The sequence below is a fragment of the Lontra canadensis genome, unplaced genomic scaffold, assembly GCF_010015895.1.
Source record: "Lontra canadensis isolate GAN:19392208 unplaced genomic scaffold, GSC_riverotter_1.0 scaffold111, whole genome shotgun sequence".
Lineage (NCBI taxonomy): Eukaryota > Metazoa > Chordata > Mammalia > Carnivora > Mustelidae > Lontra > Lontra canadensis.
In genome coordinates this window covers 219,120-242,362 of record NW_022631105.1, presented here as the reverse complement: position 1 = coordinate 242,362, position 23,243 = coordinate 219,120, and positions in this window count along the sequence as shown.

The window sequence follows — 23,243 nt, the reverse complement described above, 5'->3', positions numbered from 1 at the left end:
GGTGTGGTACAGCCGTGAGGGCCTTTTCACTGCGCTGTGCCCACATGGTTTCAAGCAGCTGAGACAATGGGGGCCGGCACCAGGCTCACCGCAGGCTTATCTGATCCTGTGGCCCTAATAGGGGTTGACTTGTCCGTGTTGCCTCTGGGGTGGGCAGAGCAGACCTTCTGATGTGACGTTTGTCTGTGTTTCTGCCCAGGAGCGCTTCTCTCAGGGGAGCTGGTTCACCAGACGTGCTCTGACTGATGAGCAGAAATGTCTTTAACAGAGTGTCCTTTACTTTTTAAATTTTAAATCCTTTGAAATATTATTGATGAAAGATGGTCCTTTCGATATTGAGTCCTTACTGTCCACTATTTAAAATGGGCAGGGCTTGGATGTCTCTCGAGGTCTGGAACTAATGGGCTGGACCCAGGCCCAGGGCGGGCCTCCACGGTCCAGTCCCTAAGCTGGGTCCCTCACAGCGAGACGCGGCTGGGGACATATGTGCCAAGCACTGTGTGTTTGCCTGAGTAAACCTGTTGTCCCTTTGCATGCAGCCAAGCCCGAGCCCACCACACAGAACATGCAGACGCGGGGTCTGGAGTGTCAGTCTACCTGTTCCAATGGCAGCAGGAGGCTTAGGGGCTGCCAACGGGGCTGACTGAGCCTTTGCCCACCAGCTTTCTGACTAAAAACTTGGTGGGACAGCAGACAGCATGCACCCTCCAGCGTCTCGTGGTGGTAGTGGTGGAAGCAGACGGGCCAGTCTGCACCTGAAGGAGGCGATGCCACTGTCCTTCGGAGAGTCTGCAGGCCTCAGAAAGGTCTCGGTGGCAGTGGGAACCCGAACTCCTGGGGGGGTTGGCAGCCCTCTGAAGTTTCGTGGACCCTTGTGGACCCGTCTGTAAGGCCAGATGCCTGTGGGGCCAACATGCTCTGAGAGAAGGTGTCTGACAGGCTGAGCCGGTTTAAGACCTTAAGGTTTATTTTATAAAGAATATCTCTTGAGAATGCTCCATTTCAAATTTCTTCACCCAAACAGTATGTTAAGGAATGATGACATCATGCCCTCCATCTGCCCAGGGACTGTGGCTCTGAGGAGAACCAGGGTGATGGGTGGAGACAGGGGTGTGGTGGGGTGCGGGCGGCGACCAGGTCCTACCTGGAGCTTCCGGGGCTGAGAAGGGGCCTGGCCCCCTGGGGCTCAGAAGCCCTTAGCCAGTCCCTCTGCAGACCAGGGATCCCTCTCCTGGGAGGCCGCTCTGAGGTTCTCAAGAAACGGCCGTCTGTTAAAATGATGTAATTTCCTTGATTCGGTGCCTTGCTACCCTGTTGGGAACCGCACGGACGAAAAGCTGGGTTTACAGAACTGTGCTTCAGAGTGCCGGCTGGCGTGTTCCGGTCTGAGCAGGTGGATGGGGCAGTTGATAGTGTTCCTGTTTAATGGGTCGGTAAGCCAGGCCAGGCTTCGATGATTTGCTGGGGTCGCATGAGAGGTCATGGGCAAGTCCAGAGCTTTAGCTGTACTGACCGAGTTTCCCAGCCGAAGGAGGGAAACTTGGTCTGAAGGAAACATATTTTCCTGTCCTCTGCTTATTGAAAAAGTTCGTTGTGTTTACGAATGAAACCTCATTTGGTTATGACTTTCCTGACTCCCCTTCATGACAGCAGCGGTCAGAGTCCTGTGTTCTGCCAAGCCCATTCCCAGCCCACTCCAGAGTGTGCAAGGCGGGAGCCTCACCCGGGGAGGCCTCAGCTTCCCGTGGAGGGGACAGTGGCACATCAGGGTGACCAGGCAGCGATGCCAAGCTGTCCTTCTGAGAAGATGGGTCTCCAACGGGGATGTTGGTTTGGAGTTTGTACTAACCCTCCCTTCCCTGGGGGGTGGTCACAGTGGCAGTTTCTCCTGGGACTTCCTGGCCACCTCTCTTCCTGCCACCCAAATGGGACATTATTTCACCTTCTAACTGATGAGGACGATGACAGTCCCTTTCAGTTCTGGCCTCTCTCTGGGCATTGTGACGGGTGAGAGCTCTGTGACTTGCTCTGCTCCCCTCCTCCCCCTGAGAGCACTCCCTCCTGCTGGGGAGCTCGCAGGGATGACGGTGAGGAGTCCTTGGGTCTAGCTAAGACTCTGCCCTTCCATCCCGGAGGGCCTGCTTCTCACGTGGAGAGTGCCACGGCCTCTTGTGAGAGCGGCAGAAACCTCTGAGTGCGGCGGCAAAGCTGCAGAGCGGCTGAGTCTTCTTCTCTCCCTCCTGCCCTTTGTGCCTCAAGTGTCACCAGGATGGCTTTCCTTGGTTTTATTTGGAATGATTTTATAGTTGCAAATTGCGGCTCCAGGATTTCTAGTGCTCATGTCTGCTGAGTGAAGAACTGCCTTTTTGATTCAATTAGAGACGCTTCTGTTTTAGAAAGTTAAGGAGAAGCTTCACCCCACACTCCCACCCCGCGGGAACTGGCAAGAGGTGGGGAGGGCGGCACGTGACCGGCAGATGTGCAGCGGGCTCAGTCCCACGGTTCTGGGCCCGGACGCTTACAGATGAGGCATCTAAATGGCGACAGCGTCGGTAAACAGGCCGCGGGACGCACGCCGGCCACACTGAGAGGGCGGCGCTCGGAGGTGGATGAGGGACGAGATGCCACGCTGCTCAGTGCCCCTGCCCAGCCTCACCTGCTCTGCAACCGGAAGCTGACGTTGAACCCTCTCGGGCTGGGGATGTGCGCTCTGCAAGAGGGCGCAGCCTGGTTTCAATGGCGAAGGTAGTACATTTGAGTTTCCTGTGGACAAAGTAAAATTTTACGACCCATTTATTTAATGCTCTTTTGGAGTTGAGGCAGGTGCCTACTTGTCAGTTCTTCCCTGATTCTTCCCCAAGTCCTGGAAGTGATCAAGGCACCATGATCCGTCATATGCCGAAGAGACATGTTGACAGGTGTCCCCTGACGACAGCATCAGGCTGACCCCATTCTAACCCTGGGCATCTGGGTTTGGGTAGAAGAGAAGGACGGGTTTTGGGAGGACAGGCCACGAAGGTAGAGGATCAGAATGGGGACGAGGTGGGACGGGGGGAGAAGCCAGCCCAGCAGCTCCAGTGAGAGAGAGGGTACATGTGGACTAGATGGGGAAACCCTTCGAAGTTAAGGCTCTACAGCCTAGAGAAGCAGGGTGATCTAAATGTCCTACTGAGGCCAGGCCAGGCCGGGCAGCTGGCCTGCCGTGTGGCTATGGAGAGGGGGCCCCTCCTCCCCGGGCAAAGAAACAGGAAGGGCTGGTTGGGATCCAAGCTTCCCTCTAGATCAGAAGTGCCGGCCATGAAGGGCAGACCATAAGTCTATCACTGCAGAAAGCTGAGAGGCTGTCTTCCTCCCAAATCTTTCTGCTTTTCTCAACTCAGGAGGTAGGTGTCTAGGAGCTACTGTCCCAGGAGTTCACCGTGTTCTGTGTGAGATTTGTCGGACTCTGGCCTGAGAATGCTCACTGTCAGTCTCTGCCCTCCATCAGGAGCACTAGGGTTTCTTCCCTAGAGAAAACGAAACCACAGAAGGAGGTATCTACGTGCTGGAAACAGGTAGGTAAACACTGAAGTCTTTGATAGGAAATAGACGGAAATAAAACAACTAACAATGATCCTCTGGAAAGCAAAGACAAGCCCGAGAACAGATAGATTCCTCAGAAGTTTTGAGAGCACACTGATGAACACGAACGCCATGCCACACGGAAAACCATCGGGGAATTAAGAAGGGCTCCTGGAAATCAGAAACATGATTTACAGAATGAAAAATTCAGTAGAGGTGTCGGGAGATAAAGTAAGGAGACAGCCAGAAAGCACAGCAAAATGACAAGACACGTAAATGAAGAATACCTAATTAGTAGGGATTATGGAAAATCGAATGGAGAAAATGAAGAGGAAAAATATCAAAGAAATGTAAGAGTAATGTCCCAGAGTTAAAGGACACAGGTCTCCAGATTAACTGGATTCTCTGAATGAATGAAGAAAGCCCCAAACCCCAAATCCAAAGCAAAACCAAACCAAAACAACAACAAAAAACCCCCCAACCCAGGCAGAGATCCAGCATCATTACATTTCAGAGCTCCAAGAGTCAAGAGAAGACCCTAACGTGTTCCAGGGAGTGGAGGGTGGTGGGAAGGCTCCAAGGAGGTGAGAATTGGGTCTGTAACAGACTTCTCAGCACAGGAAGTCACTGGGACAAGGCTTTGCTAGTTCTAGCAAGAATGGCTTCCACCTGGAACAAAGGCAAATCACTGATAAGATAAAATAGCAGAAGTTTTACGTAGTCGTAGTCTCAGGTAATGTTTCTTCTGATGTATTCTTTTTGAGAAAGCCACTTGAGGGTGTAACCAAAGAAAACAAGGTAGAAAATCCAGAGGAAAGAAGATGTGAAATATCCATCCCTGGAGACAGGCCTGATGGCCCTCGGAGGTCCCAGGACATGGAGGGTCTGCGGGGGCTCCTTGGGGAGGAGAAAAAGCCCCCAGCCTTATTGGAATGCAATAAGGAGTTTGGAATTGGAATGCAAAGTGGAGTTTGCAGAGAGAACTAAGAAGACACAGGCGTGGACAGAGCGAGAGAGAGAAAGGCAACCAGCCTTGGAGACAAATCCTAACTACTCGGCTCTGTAACGACCGTTGCATTCCTGGAGCATCGACTCTGATTGCCTTCATTAAAGTCACGATTTAACAGCAGTAGGAGGTGTATGAAAGCCCAAGAAGGCCCATTTTAAGGAGGAGTGGGTGTTGTACACAGACAATGAATCTTGGAACATGGCATCAAAACTGATGATGTATTTGATGGTGACTAACACAACATGATAAAAAAATTAGACCGTCATCCAGAAACGTGGAGCCCTAGGATCCCGAACGAGGCTTGCCAGTGTCTACTCCGGGGACTGGAGTGCCACTTGCTGACCGGACGCTCTTGGGTGAGTTGCCTGCCCTCACCGAGCTTTGGTTTCTTTGCCTGTAAAATGGGGTAATAACAGCACCTAGAGCACAAGCGACAAGATGATGAATGTCTTTCCTGGTATGTAGATGCCCTTGGTGAGTGTTACTATTGAGGTTGTCATTCTAGTGGAACCCTGCGAATGGTGGCTGGCGTGCTCGTGGCTCCTGTGAATGGGGGGATGGCATGCTCGGGGCTTCTGTGAACGGTGGATGGCATGCATGTGGCTCCCATTCCCAAGGAGCCTGCAGGGCCTGGGGCTTCACACCGTCCAGGACCAGGGAGGAACAATACACGGGCTACTGGTCTGCAGTTTGTTCCCTTACCCATTCCACCAATTCGCACAGAAGCCTTCTGTTTGCAAAGCTCTACTGGAGTACAGAGCGCCAGAGAGGGCGGACGAGCTGGGGATGCCCAGGCTTTGCCTGGGAGAGGCCCGCGGCCGCCGGGAGGGGGACAGTGTGGACATGCCCCTGGTTCTATGTACAAACGTTGCTTGCTGCTTCCCTGGCCTTGCTTCTGCTCTGGGTCTCAGCTTCTGCTCTAAGGTCTTCTAGGGCTGTGCTGAGATCCTAGCAGCAGCTTACCCTCTTCCCACAACAAACTTTCATCTTGTTTTGGGATGGAAAATTGTTTCATGCCATTCTATATTTTTCTTCACACTATGATTTATGGCACAAGCTCAAAGCTTGAGATCATCTAGTCTCTCTGCACAGCTCAAGAAAGCTGTTCTCTCTTAAGAAACCTGCTCTTTCCATAGAAGCCTTGGATTTCATGACCAAAAGTCTGAGAGAAGATTTGAAAAACTGATTTAGAAACCTAGCAGCTTTGGTTCTCAGCTTTATGCGAGCGCACCATCCCCCAACCCTCAGCTAGCAAATCCCATGACTCATTCGGTTGCTGTGGGAAAACAAAATTTCAAGGATAAATAAGCCCTTTTGGTTATTTTGTCATCTCTTCCCATATTGAAGCTTTGCACTTTTGTAAAGAGCTTTTGCTTTCTCCTAGGTACTTCTTCATCCAAGAATATGAGAACACATCTCTGTTCTGAATCTCCCCCATCTTGGAATATTCCACCAGACACCCGAGTTATGGCTCTCAGAGGGAAGCCTTGTCTCTGGGTGAGGTTCAGGTTCTCCGCCACGGGTCAGCGGCCTCTGGCCTATCCCGCAGAAGGCAGGCACATCTTAGAAGTCAGTGTGCTCCTCCCGAGGGCACAAGGAACCCTTGGGTGGGCTGCTAGTGAGGCAGACCCCCATCTCTGTCCCTCCTCTGCGATACAGTCTGTCTGGGATAGGTCCCAGGAACCCACAGTGCTCTCACAGGCCGCAGGTGGTTCTTATTCTGAGCGATACTAATGTATCTGATGATGACTGGCAACCCCAACGGAGCTCGTCACCCACGGAGTCTGCAGAGTGCCGGAGCTGAGCCGGGGAGCTGGATGTAGATGGGCCCACGGCGCAGACGAGGTGGGGCCGCCCGTCCGGCCGCAGGGCAGGCACTGAATGGGAGGAAGGGAAGCGGGGATGATGAGGCCGCACCGTGGCAGAGTTCTGGTCTTACCTGTCGGTCCCCGCGGCTGCTGTGGGCTCCCAGGCCCTCCTCGAGGCTGGACGGCCTACGAGCCAGGTTTGAGCTCCTGCCGCACCTGGCTGGTGGCTGCCGAGGTGGCTTTTGCCCTCAACCTCCTTGTCCTTTCAACGAACCTCCTAATTAGACCCTGAGCAGGCGTGTGTTCCTTGCCGCTGAGGTCGCTCCGAGCTCCGAACCGGACTGAGTCTCTCCGACAGAGCCGCTGCATCTCTTAGGAATGTTTCGGCTCCAAGGACAGGCTCTCACGCCTGGAATCCCACCAGCTTCCTTACCGAGGGAGGAGCCCTTACTCACATGGAAAGAAGTCCAGGAGAAGGTGACCGCAGGCCCCTAACTCAGGGACTGGATGATACCAGGGCCAAATCCCCATCAGGTTTTCACGGTTCCCCACGCGCCACAAGTGACGGCCCCGGTTCTCACGCCCGTGTCGTAGGCGGGAAGATGCAAGTTCAGGAGAGTATTTTGTAGACTGGCTCAACACCTCCCATCAGCAGATGAGAAGGAAATTATTCTCAGCAGTGTGGGTGGGCCTCCTCCAATCCGTAGAAAGACCTAAAAGCAAACACCGAGGTTTCCTTAAAGAAGATCTTCCTCTGGGCGGTAGCACAGATGTCTTGTTTTTGTGGGTGGTCTGCTGGCCTGGCCTGTGGGTTTTGGGTTTTTGGTCCCATTGTTGCATGAGCTGATTCCTTGAACTCCTCCCGCTGTCGTTGTAGGTAGTAAACGCAGCAGGTCAGTAAACGAACAGGGTTCTATCTACTGGCTGGTTTGTGTTCTGCAGATACGACCAGAAGAGTCACACGTTTCTGACTGTTTTGCCCTGATTTAAATGGCCCAGAGCCAGACCTCCCATAGTGATCCACCTGGAAATCCCAAGACTCAGCTTCAGGCTAGGCTGCCTCCGAGCCTCCAGCCCCCATCATGTGTTTAAGGGGCCTTGGATCGAGCAAAATGACACACACTGAGGGCTGTAGAAATAGCTACCGCTCCTTGGAAGCAAGACTGGCTGCCCTTTCTGGTAAACTGCCCTCTGTGGACCCAGAGAAATCAGACCTGTCGGGGAAGAGCCGGGCTTTTAATGTCAACGTTATGAAATGAGCTGTTCCAGAAAGTGTTCTGTAAGGCCTGTGTTGAGTGATCTCATAACTATCAATGCAGGCCAAAACCTACTTTAGCAAATTATTTTATAATTAGTTAATTCTGTGTGATCAAAAAATGATTTATAATGCTTAGAATAGGGCACACTAATCCCAAAATCAAACCACAAAATCCTCGGGAAAGTACTCAAATAATACTTGAACAGAATAGAAATCACCTACTTCTAGGGCCAAGATTTCCTGAGATAAGAAGCAAATGGGTTTGGACGGAGAGATGATAGATTGGGGTGGGTTGGGCGGACTCTGTTCCCCAGATTGCGAGCGACAGAGTAACTTAACCTCTTTCCTCTGGACTTTGTATGGTTCCCAGAAGGTCCACTCACATCGGCATTGAGATGCCCTCTTGGGGAAAGTCTTCATCTCCCAGGGTAGAGGGGAACAGGAAGGGAGGAAGCTTGCAGGTAATCCTAATGACCGGTGTGCAAGGCACCCTTGCAACCAAGGTGCCCAATCCTGGAAGCACTCGGAAGTCCCTGGGGAGCTTTGGGGAACTCTGAGGCCCGAAACTCAGCCTGACCACCCAGACCAGTGACGTGTGCTAAGGCCACAGGTCACTGCCTCTTGTCTCCTCCGCTGGCTGCACTCACTAGGTGAAAGGGGAACTGTGCTCTGCTGTGAGTCCTCAGGCTGGTGGACAAGCCTCTCTGTGTCTAGATCTCCGGGGGGAGTAGGGTTAATTTGATGTCCCTTAGCACCCTCCACGGTAGAATCAAGGTAAGTTCCTTTCTACTCCTGGAAGATCGCTTTCTTGCTGTTGTATCCCTGATGACGTTATTGTGGATATGCCCAAGTTTACAGTGATAAGTGATAAATGGTTTTTGGCCTGAGAATGTAATAATTAAAAATGAAAAGTAAGTTAGGGAAAGGTATTTACTTTTAGATAATAGAATCTGAGCAGTATTTCTCAACGTGTCCTCTGAAATTTTCATTAAAATTCATTAAAATTCTGCTTAGAAGGTCGTGTCTCTGCCAGTAGGTGGAGGTTAACCCAGACTGGGCTGACCAGTCCAGAGTCTTGGCCATCATGCCGCCTCGTCCTTGCGTAGGATCGTATTGGGCCTTTGCTCTGGAAACTGTCTGGAGGCTTCTCCCCTATTTGCCGCAGAAACCCGCCTAACTCTCCCACCAAATACAGCCTCTGCCAGCCTGTCAAATTCTGAAGACGCAGGAGAATGAGCCAGGGCAGGGCCAGTCCGGGCGTCGCTGGGGCCCAGGGTTTGAAGGGGCCGGCTTGGAGGTCACTCCACTGGGGCGTGGATTCCTACCCTTGTTTCCATGAACGGGCTTTAGGGGATCCATGTCTCTTAAGCTGTACCCACCTACGTATCCATTTTTCGGGGGATGCCGCGTATGGGTTGTGCCTTCCTTGTCTTCATCAGGGATTTCCATGTCTTAAAATGGCAGGTACTGTTGGAAACATCCTGCCCATCACCTTAGAAAGGGAACATGGATCAGAAGGGTGCTGATCTCTTCCGAGTTGGGGCAAGGATGAGTGGGAAGGCAGGGCAGAGAGAAACATCAGGAAACTTCAGAAAAATCATTTCTCTTCTTCCTCAGGAAGAACTCTTGAAACTTAGGGAAAAATCTTTTCTACCCAAATCTTCAACTGTTTCTTTTGCTTCAAATATTTAAATGTATAATTAGTTCAACAAATATTAACGGAGTGTCCACTGTGCGTCAGGCACTCTTACAAAGGCCGGGTAAAGAACCAAGTCCCTGCTCTCACGGAACTCAGATTTGGGTGGCTTTACCAAAAAAAAAAAAAAAACCAAAAAAAAAAAAAACAACCCACCATTATTTGATGAGTAATCAAGTAATGAATAAGTTTTTTTTTATATGAAGATGACAGACTTTCTCTTTCTTCTTTCCTTGTTTGCTTTCTTTTTTCATTCCCTTTTTCCTCTTCTCTTCTTTTAGAAATTGACGAAAGGGAGAGAATCCACCTTTAAATCTATGAAGAAACTTGAAAAAGCATTGTCTAGCTCTATTTCTTCACCAAAGCTGAGGAGTTTTTGAATCGTCTTAAAGTTTCAGGACTCTGGTGGCCGCGCTCCAGTCCAGGGAGGGGATCACGCTGTCCTGGGAAAGGAACAGGCCAGGGAGCAGGCCCTGGGGACCGGGTGGTGCTGGTGGTGGGCCAGACACTCAGGAGCTGCATTTCATTCTGGAATGATCTGGAGGGAACTGCGTCCTCAAGACCTGCTCCTCGTTCAGTTGTGAGGGGTCTTTGAGGAAAACACAAACCAAGGCAGACAAAGCCTGGGTTCAGGCTGCCCCAGTAGGGCTATGTTTCCCAGAGAACAGCTTAAGTGTTGGTGCACAGACTGGTGGGGACGGCCACCAGTGGCCACGGTGGGTGCCCGGCCTCCAGCACTGACAGTGCCCTCAAAGTCAGATTTCCGCTCCTGCTGCCATTGCAGAGTCTGGAGCGGCTCAGAGCAGGGGAGCCCCAGCCCTGCGTGGGACTGACTCCTTCTGTCTGTCCGTGTCCTGTCCTGGAGCAGCGCCTAGGAGCCCGACTTGGGCACAGCCACTCACAGCACGATCTCGCTCTTCTCCCTGCTGCTCTCTGCTTTCTGGGGAAGCGGCACGGGAGCCAAAACCATCCTCTCTCACGCTCTACAGGGAATTTACATTTGTTCAACAAAGATTAATAACCCTAAGATGCTTAGGGCGCCTGGGCGGCTCAATTGGCTAGGCCTCCGGCTCCTGAGTCCGGCTCAGGTCATGATCAAGGTCAAGCCGCTCTGTATTCAGAGTGCAGTCGTCTTGGGATTCCCTCTCTGTCTTCCTCTGCCCATCCCTCCCTCCCTCCCTCTCTCTCTCTCTTTTTTTTTATGTGACAGACAGAGATCCCAAGCAGGCAGAGAGGCAGGCAGAGAGAGAAGAGGAAGCAGGCTCCCTGCTGAGCAGAGAGCCTGATGTGGGGCTCGATCCCAGGACCCTGGGACCATGCATGACCCAAGCTGAAGGCAGTGGCTTCATTGACTGAGCCACCCAGGTGCCACCCTGCCTCCCTCTCTTAAAAAAAAAATAATCAGAGGCTCAAATAGAGCAATCAAGTACCAATTAATTAAGTCTCCACTCAGAAATATTTTCCCAGCCTTTCCCATCGGTGAGAAGTTGGCCGCACTCACACTGTCGGGAGACAAGTAGGTCAGGCACTGCCTAAAACCAAAGAGCTTGGTGCTGCTGGTGCCATCTCCCGCCCCCCACCGCTGTTCTCAGCCCCCCTAACCACCAGCCTCAGATTTGCTTCACAAGGCATGGGAGGGAGTCCCCAGGGAAAGAGAAAGAGAGGCCCCTAGGACCACTGGACAGAAGGGGAATGTGCTCGGACGTCCCTTCTGTGAAGACCTTTTGATGCTGGAGCTGGGGAGGACGGGTGGGGGGCGCACTCAAACCCCCCAGTTTGTGCCTGCAGGGAAGAGGCCCTCAGGCACCCACAGCGGGGAACTTCCCTCAGAGGCTCAGGGGTCAGTCCCACTTCAGCCAGTCTCCTGCTCCCTGGTGCTCAGGACAGCCCAGCTCCCAGGCCCCTTCACATCCAGGGGTCGTGGTGGGGGGGGGGTATGTCTGAGAGGTGCCTCCAGCCAGGCACAGAAACAGGGTAAATGTCTTCTTCCCTGAAGGACTAGTTCCTTCCAGGTCCCAAGGCTCCAGCAAATATCCTTGTGCGTCCTGTCTCTCCCCTCACCCCGAACTCCCAGCGCCTCCCACCCTGCCGGCTGCTCCACCCTGACCCTGGCGTTTGCGCCCCCTCCCCATTCTCCCTGTAGGGCTGCATCTCTGCGTGTCTGCTTCGCTTCTGCTCTGGCCTTCCTCTTCCTCTGCCGCCCAGGGGAGTGTTGGACCCGCCTGGACACCCGCCGGGCAGGGCCTGCGAGGTTGGTGGGAGAGGCTGCAACGTCCCGGCATTAGTAATTCGTCTTCTCACAAATGGGCTCTCGCTAGTCCAGCCGCCGGGCAACCAGAAAGTTGCCTCATTAGCATAAAAGTGCTGCAGGTAAGCTGTCTATCACGTTAGACGTCCTCTGGCTTCCAATCCCATCCTTCTGCTCCGCCCACCTTCTTCTCTGCTCTGCCTACTGTCCTCCTGCTCTGCCCACCCCCCTCCTGCTCCACCCACCGTCGTCCTTGCTCCGCCCACCATCCTCCCTGCTCCGCCCACCATCCTCCTGCACCACCCACCATCCTCCCTGCTCTGCCCACTGTCCTCCTGCTTCCACTGGTCATCCTCCCTGCATTACTTTTCATTGTTTTTGCATGTGTTCTTTGCCAATATATAAATATGGAGATTTTTTAGTGTCATTTGTTTATTTTAGGTGTAACTTTTAAAAGTAGCAGATGGTTGGAATTTGGTTTTAGGTACAATCTGAATTTTATTTTCCAACAGAGAAATCACCCTATAAATCATCCAGAATTAGATCTGACTTAAGCAGTGTTCCATCATTTTAACAAAGGCTTGCACACTGCTTCCTTCTTTCAGTGTATGAATCGTGTTTTCTTTCCTTTAATTCCTCTGTCTTAGAAGCAATATTTACTATATTCAATGTTAACCAGGGATTACTTTTAGTTTTTAAAGGCTTTCTTTAGCCTATATTTCCTAAATAGTAGGGTTGATAGTGAAATGCTGTCTCTTGAATCCCCTTCTGTAGAAGGTGTGATTTTAGAACGTTCTTTCTCATCTTGGTGCACGCGCTATCTTTATGCCTACAGATCAGCATGTATGGTCACATCTACTGCTTCAATGATTACTGGTGCTGTCTCATAGACTCTTATGTGATACGATTCAATATTGAGGGTTTTCTTACATCTGCATTTAACTTCAAAAGCACAGTGTAATTATTTAGATCGTGTCTATTTCAACTGATTGGTTACTGACAGTTTTTTTTTTTTTTTAACACCGTCACTTTCTCATTCTTGAAATTTTCCATTTTCTTCCTTTGTCCAATATTTGGCATGTGTCTTCATAAAAAAGTAAGTTACAGTCCCTGGGTGACACCCGTGTTTGTATTTTCTGAATATTCATCTTGTCCAGTTCACATATGAAAAGGCTTTGGCTGGTTATAAATCTGACATAGAGCTTTGCAAAGAAATTTGAGGGTGGCTTGGTTTTTAACATTTATATGTAATTTGTTTCAATGTTTGTATAAGTTTTTTTTTTTTTAATTATAAAAAAGTGTTCAGGGAGTTTAGAGGAGTAATTTGAAGTCTAATTACTACCGCTGGACATACTTTCCCTATACTTTTTTTTTTTTTAAGATTTTATTTATTTGTCAGAGAGAGAAAGAGAGAGACAGCGCGGATGAGCACAGGCAGACAGAGCGGCAGGCAGAGGCAAAGGGAGAAGCGGGCTTCCCGCCAAGCTAGGAGCCCGATGTGGGACTCGATCCCAGGACACTGGAATCATGACCTGAGCCGAAGGCAGCTGCTTAACCAACTGAGCCATGCAGGAGTCCCTCCTTATACTTTTCATCTGAATTATCACTAAATACAATCGTGGTAGCCTGAATTGCATGAAGGAGATTTAATCATAACAAAATACATGATTTATTGATTTGGCACTTTTTTCCCCCCCAAAATTAGTATCTTCATATCCATTATTACTTAATTAAAGAAGCTTTTTTCTTTATTTAAAGCATAAATTATTACATGAAATTTAATGTGAAAACGTAAATAAAGAGCCAAAGTAAATACCTTATTTGTTTCTTACTAAAGTCTGCAAGAGCTTGCCCTTTGCTTCCCCAGTGATCCTTCACTGTATGTAGCTCCCTTCATGCTGAGGAGTGGACCTTGCATTCTGTGATGGGAGGAAGGGAGTGTCCAGAAGCCAAGCAGAGTCCTACATGGACGGCCATCTCCTGGTGGACACTCATTCCAGGAGAGGAGAGGAAAGACGAATTGCCATGAGAGCAAACATACACTTGTACTTGAAGGCAAATGTCTGAAATTAGGCTCTTGGTTGGGAGTAACTTCATAAGAAACAAATTATTTTGAATGAAATGAAAAGATTTCATTTCCACTTAAAAGTATGCTGATGGCACAGATTGCACAGAGCCCTGGGTCTTACACGCAAACAATGAGTCGTGGAACACTGCATCCCAAACTAGGGCATACTGTGTGGTGACTGACATAACACAATAAAATAAAAAAGTATGATGATGACTGTAACTTACCAAGCGTACATTATGGTTAATAAATTGTCCTCAGTATTTTACATTCATTGTCTCTAATCATCAAAGCCATACTTCAGACAAGGTAGGTGGTGATTCGTGGCAACATTATTCCATTGCAAATGGCAAGGACAATCACTTCTGGACAGTGTGTACATTACACGATAAGGAATTGCCTGTAAGCCAGATTTTAGAAGCTTTATTTCCATTGTGTTCATTGTATTTTCGCCTTGTCATCTTAGCATCAGTGCTAAGTGACCTCACCTTCTTGTGCCCCTGGTTTGTAGGGCAGATGTGGACTGTATCTGCTATGGTCTCTTCTGACCTGACTCTTGGCTGCCGTCTTCCCCAACTGGAATGTGGGTGCTTTGTTCTGTACACATCTGAGCTCCCAGTGCCCTAAGAACTCTGCCCGGTAAATAGAAGGCACTTTGCACATGCTAGCTGAAAGTAAGGAAGCATGAATTTCTGAAAATGAATGAATAGTGTCGCCAAGAGTAGCCACCTTAATATCTTGTGTATTTGTTTTTTAGTATTTTTAGTGTGTTTTTATATGAATGAAAGATTCTATATACAATTTAAGTGCTGGTTTTCTTTTCCACTTAGCTTCCTAAACATTATTTTTTATCATTAAAATTTCATGGACGTGCTTGGTCACAGGATACCCCAGTAAACGGGCAAACTGGGATCTAGCCTTTTCGCCCAGTTCCGGCCTGTTCTCCCAGTTCTCGCTATGTGTGCATCTTTGTACATAGATTTTGCCTAGAATCAGATTTATTTTCCTAGGATAAGAAGTGAAATTATTTGGTTGAAGTTCACAAATATTTTAAAGTTAATGCTGTATTTGCTGAAATGCTTTTTTTGTGAAAATTTGGACCAGTTTAGTTCTATTAGTAACAGTCTATGTGGAACATTACTTATTTAACTTTACAAATTATTTTAAGTATTGGGAAATAAAAATGCATCACTTTACTTTCTTGTGACATTGAACAATTTTCATGTATTTATGAGGTATTTTTACTTATACTCTGTGGCTTAGCTTTTTAAGTGATCTGTCCACTTATTCATGGCGTCTTGGTAGCTTGCTTACTGACTGAGCCTTAGGAATATTGACTCCTTTTCATAACTCTTGCAAATATTTTTCTACATTATTACTTGCCTTTTAATTCAGTGCAGTGGCGTTCTTTATTTGGTAAGCAGAACTTTAAAATGTGGTACAACATAAGAACTTGTGCAGTAAAATGCAGGAATTTTCTTTGACATTACGAAGAACTTTCTCAACCAATGGTGGAGAAATTCACCTACAAATTCTTTTAGCACTTTTTGGTTTTCATTTTTAGCACATTAACCCCTTCCTCCACCTGGGATTCCTATTTATCCACAATGTGAAGCTCTAGCCCATGTTCGGTTTTCCTTTTTGGTTTTAAAAGTGAACTCTGATTTTGATTTCCCGGAAAGGACCCGCAAGAGCCCCCTGGTGATACGAGCATCCGCCCCTGCCTGGGGAAGGGCCTCGTGAAGGCGGGGGTCCCGGGGCTCCGGCGGGCGCGTAGGGGCCTGGCGGGCCGGTTCACAGCGACAGACGGGCGGGAGCAGGGCCGCGCCCGGGGAGGGGTCGTCTGTAGGGATGGACCAGCCGGCGCGCGGCCCCGAGGCTCTCGTCCAGGCGGCGCTTCTGACCCTGAGGCCAGCGAGCCCCGCGCGGGGACCTTCTGGCCGGACAGCGCGGCCCAGCGTGCGCCCTGCCTGCCCGGCGCGAACCACATCGTCTGCGCTTCGAGGACGGAAGGATCCGGACGGTCCCATCAAAACAAACCCAGAAACTCTGTCTGGGAAATTTCCGGACCGTTTTCCATTCCGTGCAGGTTGCTATGGCAACGGGTGTTGCGCTGAGGCAGAGGGAAGGAGCCAAAGCGACCCTCTTGAAGAGAATGAGTCACTTTATTTTAAATTGGGCCTTTTCTCCCCTCATAGAATTAAATATTTTCAAACGTATTTCCAAGAAAATGGGCCCCAGGCTCCCGTAGTCGTGACCTAATCAAGCGCGAGCTGCCCACTGAGAGCCTGACCGCGCCTGCCCGGGGTGGAACCGCCCCGAGGGGACACTTCCCTGAAGACCGTGGCCCCCTCGGGATCCAAGGGCGGATGTGAAGCTTACTGACTGCGGTCACCGTTCCTGAGCAGCGCGGGCCGGAGGTCGCCATGCCCTTGCTCTGCAGCTCGTTCGTCTCGCTGCCTTGAGGGAGGATGGCTAGCGACACGGGTCCCCCCTGGGGCTTGCACAGGGGCGCTGCTGGCCTCTCCTTCAGTCTGAGCTTCCGAGGAGGACGTCTGTCCTTCTGCCAGGCGCAGCGGCGCAGCTGGTGGAGTTGCAGGTGCTGAGACTCATCCCACAGCCCTGGGGGCACCTTGGCAGACTCGCCTTCAGGGACAGGTGCATCCGCTGCTCACCACCAGCTGCAGGACGAGCAGGACCAGCGCGCGCCTCGACTCGAAACATTCTTGAAGAACTGGCTCAAAATTCACTGGGAAGTATTCTCTGGAAAGCTCTCATGGGTTAGTCTTTAGGAACCCTATTACCAGGTAAAGGTTTTCTCTCTCTGAGTAAAGTGTCATCCGTACTGCACTTCATCAGAAAGAAGAGAGTAGGAGACCCTTAGGCAGTCAGTTTTTATGTATTCTGAAATATCCACCGCCTGAGTTTAAGCGTCCCAGGAGAGCACGGCCAAGAGAGGCTACCTTCCAACTTGGGCCAGATCCCTGCATCCTTCTGGAGCCAGCTCACTGACCTCAACACTCACCTGCAAATTATTATGGGGCAAGTTAGCAGGGACCTGCTTTCTACAGTGGCTTCTCAGGGTGGGGAGGCAGAGGTGACCGAGATGTTGTTCCTGTCTCAAGAACTCAAGAGTATAGGGGAAAAGGGAGACTAGAACATTCACAGGGAAACTTATCATCAGGTATGAAGGAGGTACACAGGGGACATTAGGAACAAGAGAGGCACAGAATGGGGATAACAACAACCCGGGAGATGTGAAGAAAGGCTTCCCAGGAGGGAATACCTGATATCTCCTTGTGGAGCCGGCGGAGGAGGGTGTGCTGGTGGGGGCCACACCAGCTGTGAGGACATGGGGAGCATCAGCTGGTTGGGGTGGTGGGAGCCAAGGACCCGTGTGAGTCATTTGCAAGACTCCCACGTTTATGGTGGTGGAGGGCTACTGAAGGCGACAAGAACTCCAAGGTACGTGTCGCTGGAGGGATAGCATGAGGTCAATGGCATGCTGGACAGCAATTTCTGTGGCTGATTTGGGGAAGGGCTGGGGTGGTCAAGTTTGGCTGAGACCACTTAGGAGACTGCTGGTTTAGCCCCTTGCAAAATAGTGAGGCTACAAAGAGGGGAATGCGGAACCACATTGAAGAGCCAACAGGGAGACGGTGCTGGGGTAGTGATGGCAAGACCCTTGGGTGTACTGACTGGATGAGGAAGAATTTAGGGTGCCTCCAAGGCTTCCGGCTCGACAGAACAAGAGAAACAACAGACTGGGAAAGAAGCTGTTGATTTCTTCTTCTTCTTTCTTCTCCTTCTTCTTCCTCTTCTCCTTCTTCTTCTTCTTCTTCTTCTTCTTCTTCTTCTTCTTCTTCTTCTTCTTCTTCTTCTTCTTCTTCTTCTTCTTCTTTTTTGAAATTTTATTTATTTATTTGACACAGAGAGAGAGATCACAAGTAGGCAAAGAGGCAGGCAGAGAGAGAAGAAGGGAAGCAGGCTCCCTGCTGAGTAGAGAGCCTGATGCAGGGCTCGATCCCAGGACCCTGGGATCATGATCCAAGCGGGAGGCAGAGGCTTTAAGCCACTGAGCCATCCAGGTGCCCCTTGATTTGTTCTTCTCATGAAGTGGAAGCAAATCCATTGATTTTTCTCATTTTCTTTGCTAATATCTATAATTTTTTATTTTTTTAAAATTTTAAAAAATTTAAATTAACATGTAATGTATTATTAGCCCCAGCGGTACAGGAGGTCTGTGAATCGCCAGGTTTACACTTCACAGCACTCACTATATCTATATTTTAAGTTTTAAAATTTCCACTGAGGATTTCTTTAGTTGCATTCAACAAATTTTGATACACTGCGTTTTTGTTTTCATTTAGTTCAAAATATTTTATAACTTTCCTTGTGATTTCTTCTTTCATTTATTTAGGCAGATGTGTTGCTTAACTTAATGTTCAGTGTTTTCTACTTGTTTTTGTTACTGATTTCTAGTTTAATTCTGTTGTGGTCAGAGAATCTACTGTGTATGGTTTTGTTTGAAATCTATCGAGACTTGCTTCATGGCTTAACACATGGTCAAGTATCTGTGTGCTCTTGGAAAGACACACGTTCCGCAGTTGTTGGGTGAAGTCCTCTGCCTGTGTTCACTAGGCCAAATTGGCTGATACTGTTCAAATTTTCTATATCCTTATTGATTTTTAGAGAAGTGGGTTAAAATCTCCAGTTATGTGTGTGGATTTGTCTGTTCTTTTTATTTTTTATTTTTTTTTAAATTTTGTCCATTCTGCTTTGTGCATCTTGATGGTCATTAGCTGCCTGCACATTTAGGGTTGTTTATATCTTCTTGACAAATCAACTCTTCATCACTGTGAAATGGGAAGAAGATGCTGAGTGTGGGATGAGCTATCAGGGAGGATATCTGATGTACAAGCGGAGATATGAGTTGGGACCTCAGGAAGAGACACTGAGCTGTGTATGAAGATGGGTTCCATCCTGGTCGTAATCGAGACCCTGGGTTAGATGAGCTTTTCCTTCTCCAGTCCATTTGATCAAAGGTGCTTATCTAAATTTCATCCTTGAATACCCTTGGCAGGTGAGCATTTGGATCAGGTAATTTGCGTTGCGCTCGTAATGGTTTGCTTGGTAGAGTTAATCATTACAGGGAGGCACAGTGGTGAGTGTTTCCAGTTGAACCACCCAAGAGAGCTGTCTCAGGCAGTAAATGCCTCTCAGATTACACAGGGCGGCAACCTGTTCCTCCTGCTTACTTATGGTGACTCTTTCCCGTAATTTTGATCTTGTTCGAGAATGCTCAGCCTGTATGTGGCTGACTCAGTGTACTTTGCAAAAGATGGATTGGCACATGGCCCCACTTTCCTCATGCTACCCTTGCCCAGTGTGGACCTTCCATGTCAGAGTCTTCATCCAGTAGTCTAAATCACAGGTTATTTAACCATCCTTACGTGACCCAACATTTTTATTGTTTTCAGTTCTCTGACATCGATATTATAAATAACATCATAATGACCATTTCTGTACATGAATCATTGTGCAGAACTCTGAATATTTAATTAGGGAAAACCCCTAGAGATAAACCTACTAACTGGAATGAACATTTTAAAGTTATAACAGGTTTATAGGGCACCTGGGTGGCTCAGTAGCTAAGCATCTACCTTTGGCTCAGGTCGAGATCTCAGGGTCCTGGGACTGAGCCCTGCATCCGGCTCCCTACTCAGCGGGAAGCCTGCTTCTCCCTCTCCCACTCTCCCTGCTTATGTTTCCTCTCTTGCTCTGCCTCTGTCAAATAAATAAATAAATAAATAAATAAATAAATATCTTAAAAAAATAAAGTTCTAACAGGTTTAATGTTTATAGAGGAAATAAATATAGGATAATAATATGCTTATATGGTATAAGAGGTATATTGCCTTATGGTAAAATGATGATAGATAATAAAACCACTAAATATGAAATTTATAATATTATACTACATAGTATAACTCTAACCTTGCATCATCATCACTGAATAGTGCCATTATTTTGGGAAATTAAGGTATCCAGTTTTTTATTTTACTTATGGGGGTGTATAACTTTTTCCTTATTCTTGTTTTTATAATTTTTTGTTCTTTGATTATCTGTGTTGTTTCTGTTAGTCAGTTTTCTAAGTGTTGGACTTTTTCTTTTAATTATAAGCTCCTCATGGGAAGATTGACATTCCTTCAATTAAGAAATGAGAAACTGCTAACCCTCAGTTAGCCCTTACTAAGGGTTGGGCCTGATTCTAGAGTTTCCTGCAGTTAACAAGCCCATCTTCTCAGAAGTCACGAGCTGCTCACAGGTCTGGCAGTTGGGAGCGGGTTTGGGGTTCACATCTCGATGCTCTGGACCCAGGCTGTTCGCTCACTGGGCACACTTGTAGGGCGTGTTCGTCCCTTGTGGGGACTGCTGGGATATCTAGCTATAGTGTCTGCTGGAAAGTCATTAAGCCCCTCTCTGATCAGCTGCCTCTGGAGGAGGGTGGGCCTTGGGGAGGGCTGAGAGTCAGGGAGACTTCGGGAGCTTCTCTGATATTGGGGGAGTGACTAGGCTTCGGGAACCTGTTAGATTCCCATTCATTTGAGGGATTAGCTGTGCATGGAGCCCACCTGAGAAAATCCCAGATCTCCCAGTCAAACCGTTTCCTTTCTGCTTCAGAATGACTCCTGTTCTCTGGAGTGCACATCCTGCAAGGTTCATTTGGCTCAAACAGACTGCTTGAGGGCCTTTCTGGAAGGGTTGGAAGGATAGGTTTGCCCAACCCCGCAAGAGAATGTGTCTCCACTTTGTCTCTAGAAGGCAGCACCAATAGCTCCTGATGCTTAGGCCACATGCTGGAATGGGGGCAGTGAATGTCAACTGGACCCTTCCTGGATCTGGACCCTTGCCCCATCCAGAGGGAAGGAGAGGGGATTGGGGCTTGGATGAATTCTCAGAAACTTTATTCAGGTGAACTAAGAGTCAAATGCTTTGCTTCTCCAGTTCATTTTATAAATCAAGCAATCTTTCAGCTTGCTCTTACATATATTTTGGGGTTTCTTTTTTAAAATTTAAATTTAATTAATTAACATATAGTGTATTATTAGCTTCAGAGGTAGAGTTCAGGGATTCATCAGTCTTATAGAACACCCAGTGCTCATTCCATCATGTGCCCTCCTTAGTGTCTTCACCAGTTAACCCCTTCCCCTCAACAACCCTCAGTTTGTTTCCTATGCCTAAGAGTCTCGTATGGTTTGTCTCCCTCTGTGATTTCATCTTCTTTTATTCTTGCCGGGTTTGTTCCTTTTAGTAACCAGAATTGTGCTGTGTGTATCTTTGATGTGCGTGTTGGAGATATTCTTAGCCTAGCACACTCCTTTTATCCATGATATAGTCCACAGAATTGGTGTCACTATTTGGATTGTTTCATTCTGTTGTTATAATTATGTCCACTTTTGTGCACAAACTTGAGCACAGGGGCTGCAATTTGAGGGGAAGGGTGTCAGTTTCAGTCCTCAATCTGTGGTGAAGGCATGTTGATTTGGCATTGAGCAGGCTGTGCATGTGACTTGGGGAGGAGGGAGGCCAGACTGTGGATTTCAGACTCACAGGCTGATGGTATCATTGTGATGGGAACATGGCTGGTTTTGCTCCTGGTCATGAATTTCTTTAACTTTTGTTTTTCTGGGAAACTCTATCTCTCCTTCTATTCTAAATGAAAGCCTTGCTGGATAGATTATTCTTGGTTGCAGATATTTTCCTTTTAGCACTTTGAGTATGTCATGCTGCTCCCTTCTGGACTGTAAAGTTTCTGCTGAAAAATCTACTTATAGCCTTATGGGGTTTCCCATGTATGTACCTGTTTTCCTTTCTCTTGCTGCTTTTAAAATTCTCTTTGCCACTGAATTTGGCCATCTTATTTACTTTGTGTCTTGGTGTAGACCTCTTTGGATTGGTTTTGTTGGGGGCTCTCTGTGCCTCCTGTATCTGGATTTCTTTCCTTCCCCAGATTCAGGAAGTTTTCAGCTATTATTTCTTCAAATAAACCTTTGCCACCTTTCCTTGCTCTTCTCGTTCTGGGATCCCTATGATGCAACTGTTATGCTTGACAGTGTTGCTATGTTCCCTGGATCTCTTCTCATTTTGTGTATCCCCTGCCCCCTTATCTGCTCACCTTGATTACTTTCCATGACACTGTCCTCCAGGTTGCTGATCCATCCTTCTACTTCCTCTTGTTTGTTACTTATTCCAGGTGGTCTATTTTTATTTTCATTAAGTGAGTTCATTTTCTCTAATTGGTTCTTTTTTAGGTCTTCTATCCCTTTGTGAAGGGTGTCAGGGAAGTCCTACACTCCTTTCTCAATTCTAGTGAGTACCTTTATCATCATTGCTTTAAATTTGCTACCAGATGTATCACTCCTCTCCATTTCATTTAGATTCCTTGCTATGATTTTCTTTTGCTCATTCATTTGGGACATAGTCCTCTGTCTCCTCACTTTGTCTATATCTGTGTCTGTTTCTCTGTTTTAGGAGAGTCAGCGATGTCACCCACACTTGGAAGTAGTGGTTTTGTGAGAAAGGGGCCCTGCAGTGCCCCACAGGGCAATGTCTCCTTTTCACCAGAAAATGGTGCTTCAGGGGTGTCTCCTATGTGTGTTGCTACAGGGGTGTCCTGCCATTGTGGTGTAGCTCCGTTTGCCTTCACTCTAGGCTGTGATGGCTCTCTGCCTGTTGTGGGCAGAGTCTGGTGCCCGTGGTGTTAGTGGGCTGGTTGGGGGCTGCCTTGGGCTTGAGTTGAGTCAGAGTAGGTGTTTGCCAGAGATGTAGTAGCACCAAACTGTGGCACTTCCCCTGTGTGGTCCCTGAGAAGAGTTTGCTGCTGGGTGGGGCCTGCAGTCAGACCAGCTGCCTGCCCCCAGCCCACCGCTGAGACCACAGTCAGACTGGTGTGTGTGGTCGTCCTCCCCTTCCATGGGGGCAGGAGTCAATTTGCAGTGATGCTGGCCCTCATCTGGGCTGCTTGCACACTGACCGCTGGTGGCACTGCTTTGATGAGACCTTGCCAAAAGTGATTAGAGACACTAGATCTGCGTCGTGGTGGCCTTTTGTCTATGCTTGGCTATGGAGAGTCCATGCTGCCAGGCTTTGAGTCGCTTTCTGGGTTATTTATGTCGATGTAGGTACTCTCTAGGTGGCCACATGACAAGAGGTAAGCCCAGGGTCCTCCTACTCTGCCATCTTCCCAGCAGTATCTGCTCTCTCTTACATATATTTTTAAAAAGTTTGTCACGAGACTCTTCCCTGTGTGCTCCAGGCCCTGGGGCATCTGGAGGTTATTTTCTCTCTCGGTTCCTCTTGCATGGCCCAAAGCCCTCCCAACAGGCTGTCTGGTGCAGGTCACCTCTCCACCAGGAAAGCATGCCGGGGCTTCCTTCTGAGCTTTCCCCCAGGGCTCAGCACCTTCCTGGAGTGATGGGCTCCTTTCTGTGGCTGCCTCCAGGGAGCTCTCTCTCAGGTCTGCCAGCCACCCTCTCCAGACAGGTGTGCTTGTGGGAGCAGGAGCCTGCTGTCCTGCTCATGGAGGGTTCCT